This window comes from Coffea arabica, chromosome 2e (assembly GCF_036785885.1).
Source record: "Coffea arabica cultivar ET-39 chromosome 2e, Coffea Arabica ET-39 HiFi, whole genome shotgun sequence".
Taxonomy (NCBI): Eukaryota; Viridiplantae; Streptophyta; class Magnoliopsida; order Gentianales; family Rubiaceae; genus Coffea; species Coffea arabica.
In genome coordinates, this window is record NC_092313.1 from 42,410,043 (window position 1) to 42,417,011 (window position 6,969).

General features: G+C 35.8%; 1 long non-coding RNA gene across 1 annotated transcript; it reads right to left on the reverse strand.

The window, feature by feature from the left end:
• Positions 1-203: 203 nt before the first annotated feature.
• On the reverse strand, positions 204-3,089 carry LOC140037287 (uncharacterized). The gene is made up of 2 exons (XR_011841210.1): positions 2,925-3,089; positions 204-364 (listed from the first exon to the last, which is right to left on the reverse strand). It is a non-coding gene; the product is annotated as an uncharacterized lncRNA (long non-coding RNA).
• Positions 3,090-6,969: the final 3,880 nt, after the last annotated feature.

Sequence of the window (6,969 nt, forward strand, 5' to 3'; positions counted from 1 at the left end):
TTTCTCAATGATGGAAGTTGAATTATGTGACGCCCCCACTTCTCCCTAAGGCGAACCAAAGGGTATCCGCGGGACGCCTGCCCAGCTCTCGTCAGGACTCAAGACAATTCCCGTTCAAACTTAATGAAATACCGGCCATCACGATGATATAAGTAAGAAAGGGAGGTCACTCCCATAAATAACATTCAAACTTACATCACGAGTTCCAAAATACGTCAAGTATCCAATCCTTACATCAAGTTTTCAAAGGTTACATCAAATCCCAAAGTATACAATAATCAAGAGTCTAACCCAGTACATTAAAAACCCTAATACAAAAGTACATTCAAAAGGGGTTTCTCCGAGGTTCACTTCCAATCCTTTCCTGTTAAGGAAAACAAAACTACAGGGTGAGCAAAACGCTCGTGGGGCCAAGAACACACATGCAGGCACGTTGTTCAAGTAACAATCCCAATTTAACGAGTAGAGCGATAATATTTCAATAAATGACAATTCAAGCTAGAAAAGTAACCAGAAACAATTCAAGGATATAGGAGCTCTCAGGAGCTATTTTCCACTTGCACGATCACGAACCTCCACGAGTTGACACTCCATCAATCGGGTAGGTTTAGTCCGTAGAACTTCACTTATACTTTCCCCTTCTCACCTTACATACCTCACCGGGCCCGCAATATGTTTATAAGGCGATACTCCACGAGTATGCCAAGCAAGATCTCTTAATAGATCAAGCTTTTGTTTTCTCATGGTTCGCCAAGGAGCCCGACCAAGCCCATGCCGGCTCGAGTCCAAGGTTAGCCAGTGAGATTTAGGCGTCCCCCACTTAACACTTAAGAGTCAAGGAGATTCACTCCCATCGACTTATGGAGCCATAGCATAAATAATCACTTAAACACTTCACTTAAATTTACTTAACAAGTCACTTCAAGCAATTAAAGTATTTCATGTCACGAAATTCAAGTACACTTTACTTAAATGAGAACGAGTGTGATAAAGTACACACTCGACTCAGCATTTTCAGAATATTCTCTTATCAAAGCAATTAACACGTTTTCACACACTTGACACTCACCGAGTGATTCAAGTAGCAAGTACAAGCTATAAGTTAGGCGTCTCCTGTGAGATCCCCTTGAAGATCCTCTTGAGTGCTTGAGCAATTAATAATATTCTATCATTCATAAACCCCAATTATCGAAGAAGATTGTACTAGAGTATAATCTAAGAAAATCTCATGAAAATGAGCCCTATTTACTCGTAAATCGAGGCTCAAAGGCGGGGTTTTAAAGCACAAGAGAAATCTAGTTTTCATCTCTAAATTCCAGTGTAAAACGGTCATGTGATATCGAAGGAAAAAGGAGAATTCGAAAAACTCCATTTCCTTAAGTTTCGAAAATTTCAGCTTTAATACGAGATCTTTGAAAAATCGTATCTCACTCTTTACAAGTCCAAAATTAGAAAACTTGGTACCGTTGGAAACTTCTTCCAAAGTACTAAAAGTTTCTAAAAGACACTTTTCCATGATTTCAAACGGAGGGCATTCAAAAATTGGCTCGAAGTCACTGTTTTAGGCTTGCGAGACAGTTTTGAGGTTGGTTTTTCGCCAACTGTGGAAATTCGGTAAAATTCACAGAATTTGAACTAGCCTCTCAGATTTGAAACTCAAATAGACAAAACAAGCAGAACAAGAATCAAAGTTTTGAGCACCAAGTTATAGTAGCTCAAAGTTGCTGAAAAATTGAGACGGTTGGGCAAATTTCCATATTTAAATTACAAACTTTGGGACTTAGTTTGAGCATTGAAATGGACTCGGAATGGCACCAAATTTGGTATGATTATACTACCATATAAGGGCTATTCCTCTATCAAATTTCATACAAAAATACACACGAAAAGTTGGTTAACCAAATCACTAAAGTTTCAAAAATTCCAAGGCAAATCTGCCTTGTACATTTCGTTTTCCGTTTTCCGTTTTCAAAACGTTTGGCCAACAAAGTGTCTCAAACACGGTCCATCTGTGTAGGTAATGTCTAGAAAACATCCAAGATACATTTGGTAGGTGATTAACACCAAGAATTTCAAATTAACAAGTCCCAACCAAGATTTAGGCGTTTACTAGCCAAAAAGAGGGTTTTCAAACACCGAATCAGTTTCGAAATACGGCCACAATTCACTCAATTCAAATTGGAATTGAGTATGGTTGGTGGCGCTGAAAAATAAATTCATAAAGCTACAATTTCTCAGAAGAAATCGTTTTCAAAATCTGTCCACAACTAGCTCATATTTGAGCATCAATTTGCTGCTCAAAACAGAGCTTCCAGTGAACTAGCGAAACAGGACAGTCATGTTCAAACAATTGGTATGGATTACTCAGGTGGAATCATCGCGTCCATTTTATACTGTGGGAAATCTGGGAATGTCTAGTTTCCAGTGCCATAAACGGCACTCAATTTCGACATCGAAGCAAAAAGTTATAGCTAAAACAAAAACACTGCCAGAGCAATTACGGGAAAAATTTCCAGTTTTGCTGATTTCTGAAAACACAACATTTGGCCAACCAAATCACGAAATTTTTTGATGAAACTTTGTACACAACTTATATTACACATATACATCAGAAACAAGTCATTAGAACAATCGAAAAATGTACTAAAGGTCACGGGACAGACAGGGGCAGAAATGGAAAATTTTCCCTCTTCACATCCTTTGAGTTTCCACCAACAACACAACATTAATCCATTAAATTAAGCACTAAACCAACATTAATAACATCATAGCTCATCAAATCAGTCCATCCAACCATAGTGGGAGTTCATAGAGCCCACACAACAACTTTCCAACATAAACAAAGCTACCCACATGAAGATATAAACTTATAAGTGCTATATTACTTCCATAAACCAAAAATTTCAAGGTTGATCATTGATTACCTTAGTTAGATGAACCAGGCAGAATTTTTTGGTCCTATATGCTCAAGAAAAACCGTGGAAAGCAGCCCCTTTTCCTAGCTTGAGTTGTTCACCAAGTGATTAGCTAAGTGTAGTTAAAATTTGAGGTGATTTGGTGGAGATTTGAAGCAAGAATTGATGAAGGAAAATGGAGAACTTGGTCTTGTTCTTCCTTGGAGTTGCACGGCTGGAATGTGGAAGAAGAAAGTGACGTTGCAGATGAGGAAGCTTCCTTGTGAAGCTTATAAGTTTGTGGACAAGAATTGTTTCAAAAGTCAACTCTCCATCGCGGGCGTACGCGCGCGTTTCGTGCTCGATTTCTCTCGAGTTTGTTTCACTAGTGCACTAACCCTCTAATGCACTTCCATTCATACTATTATTATTCACTCTTAATAGTCTAAAAATAATGGTCTATAGCCCCTCAATTAATCGCGCGCGTAAAAACGCGTACTTCCGATTTAAGCGCAATAAAGTGAAATCTCCAAGGATTTCTTATAACGATGGTATAACTAACTATCACTTGAGTACTTAAACATAAAAAAAATACCTATTTCAAGACTAATGTACAAGTCTCCAATTTTTCCAAGCTTATTATATCCTCGAATCGATTATTGTCTCCAAACACGTATTCACTATTCTCACTTAACGAGCTTCCAAAAATTAAATTTTGAAACAAGTCACTTTAAAAATATAACTAAACTATAGATCCATATAATTATGTCTAAAAAGGTTAGAAAATAATATTCGGAGCAATTGGCCAAATAAATATTTAAATAAGCTAGAAATAGGAATTTAAAATAAGTAAATTTGCGAGTCCTCACATGAGTCTAGTATTAATTTCTCAAGTCTCCAATTTGTTGTGCGGTACGACTTTCGAGAAATTATCGACGTACGCATAATAAAAACTTTATTTAACTTAATCACATCTAATCTCTCAATTAACTCTTCTTAGTCCCCTATTGATCATCCTTAATTCTCCAAAATCATTGTACTCCCAGATCGACTATCATCTCAAAGGTGTATATTTGTTATTCCTTAATAAACGAGCCTTCGAAAAATTTAAATTTGTTAGTGAGACGTTTTTAAAAGTATAAATAAGACATGGTTCCATAAAAATTAATTTAAAATGGTTGAAATAAACTGTTCGGAGAAAACAGATGAATAAACATTTTGATAAGCCAGTAATATAAGATAAAATGAGAAAATTTTCGGGTCCTCACAAATTAGCTCTTGATCAAACCATTAAAGTTGTAGCTATTTGCATTAGCTTTCCAATGCATCAAGAATCATCTCATTTGGATTTGTGTAGGCTAATAAATGACCAAAATACCCCTGACTGGTTGATACTCTGTTTCAGCTCTTGACAGAAACTTTTCCCCACTATATTTTGACTTTTTGACTAGAAAACTCAATGAACCGGATTTTTATGTCTTCATATGAATTATATAGATATGTGTTAGCTTCAAAATGGCTCAAGAATCACCTCAATTTGATACTTATAACTCAAAATATAGCCAAAATGCCACGATGTGTCAAAGCTGTCATACTCTTTTTGCTTTGAATCTCTTCATATGTTACCAAAACCTACAAAACAACACAAATTTACATATTAACCCACACTTTTTCATGTTTTGGTTAGGAAACACTACTTGTATGAAAAGTAACTTATAAAGGAATTCAAATCTTCCATTTTAATTTAAAACACACCAAAAACTTAACCTAAAACTTAACTAAAAATAAGTAAAATAAAGGCTAATCAGCTATGTTCTTGTACATTGTTCAAAACTTAGTGAAAAGCTTGTTCCTACTTTTATCTTTAGACTACTGATTAGCTATCTAATTGATTAAGTCAATTTTGCTACTGAAAGTTTCTGGACAGTGGAGACAAGGGATGTGGACATTGGAGAGGAGAACCTTGTGGCATGTTCATTGCTGATCAAAAGGGAACAATCAAGAAATGATGCCTAGGACTAGGAGGCCAAGACACTATTGAAAAGTTGCTTTTCAAGTTTGAACCCTGTTTGTGTACTTGACTACTTGTATTTGAAATTTGGATTGAAATATTGTTGGACTATTTTTCGGTCATTCATTTATGATTTCGTTATTGTATTATTGGACAATTAACAACTGAGTTTGTTACTTTTAAATTCATTGTTGGACTAAAGAATTGTTAAATTAATTAGGTGCCAACTTGCAAGGCATTGTATGATGCTGTTATTAGGCTTAAATTTGATCAGAATAGGTTACAAGAAGCTGGTTCTATACCAATTTGAATTTCTAGAAACTTGTGTTGACCTCAAGCTGTTTTGCTAAGAGTTGATCAGCTCGAGCTATTTGTCGAGCTACTATCGAGCTTTATCTATTCTTTATCGATTTGAACTCGAACATGGTTATTCCTTGCTTGAGTCGAGTTGCTTACCATTTTCCTCGGCTTGTTGAGTTTGAGCTGAAACTCGAGCTCACACAAATTGGTCAAGCATCACTCGATAAGCTTAATACTCGACTCACCTTGAGTCATATGCTGCCCTAATATGAATAATAGGAAAAATTAGCCAATCAAATGCTAGTTAGAGCTAGTGATAAGACAAAGATCAAGAAAAAATTACAACAATGTTTTTTTGGGGTTGAGGATTTTCCACTTTTTTTCATCCCAATCCAATGAAAATTTAGCTTTTGTCCCTTTTTTTATGTAAAGTTTTTATGTTTCTTGTTTTTAATATTGGACCGGATTTATAGCTTCTGTATTGACCTTGATTGGCTTGAATTTTTTGTGTTAAAACTTCAATTAGTGGTGCTGTCATAAAAATATTAAATTGGATGTAATATTAAAGTTTCAACACTAAATTTGCCTAAATCAAAGTTTACAAAAAAAAGTAGTTTACATAAAAATGTTGAAAGACTAAATCAGTGATTCTCCTCGACTCTTTTAGCCCGTGTCTCGGTTGAATAGAAGCAATGTTTTCAAATCTGGACTATTAAGTGAACTAGATGAACTTTCAGTTCACAGTTTAACTCGATTCAATTGATTCAATCCGGTTGGATGACTTTTAAATTGGATGACTTTAAACTTAAAAAAATAGTATGAACTAATTCCATATGTTCCTTGAATGGATTTGATTGGTTCAATTGATTTTTTGAATTTAGTAGTGAATTGGAATGGTGCCATTAGTCAATCTGCAGCTAATCGGTCAAACTGACTGATTCGGTCTGATTTTCAAAATATTGAACAAAAGTAATGAAGTCTAGCTGCTAGCAGCCCAAGCAGCCAAATATAATATAGGCGCCCAACGAAAAGTTGATCGCCATTCGTATCAATTATCTAAACTCTTTTGTCACTAAGATCTTATCCAAAGCTATTAAATTCTGTATTGTCGTAATTAATCAATGAATACATCTAAACTGATACAGTTAAGCCCCAAACTAACAAAGGTAGTGTACAAGATCAGACGGGAAAGAGAAAAGACAAAAAAAGAATAAAAAGAGCACTAATTTATAGTTCATCATAGCTTCCAAGGACATCGAATTCAGAGTTGTTAGAAAACAAATCCGATGTTAGCAATTCCTGATAGTATTTCTCTTTCAATAACACATCTCCAAAAGAAGGTGCCTGCTCTAACAAAGAGTCCGAGCATGTAGGCGAATCCCGGTGAGGATCCTCCCCAGGAAATGATGGAAACAATGACAGATGATGCTGATTACGTTTGTTAGCATTGGTCATTGAGTTTGATACCCTATAAGTATCAGGAAGAATCTCAAATTCTTGAGCTTCTCTAGCATTATTATCCATGAACCGCGAGATATCAGATTCTCGGCCAGTGAGTTCTTGAACAAGAGTTCTGAACCTTGATGCACTAGTCTTTACCTTCATGGGGCTAGAAATGTAGACAACTTTAAGTAGTGAATCTGCAGATCTCTTCCTCTTGCTCTTGCTTCTGCTTTTCATTTGTGGCAGAATATCCATTTCTACAGCAGACAAGAAGCAACACAAAAAGAAAGTTAATTCAGATTCAAGGGGTACCTGCTTGGG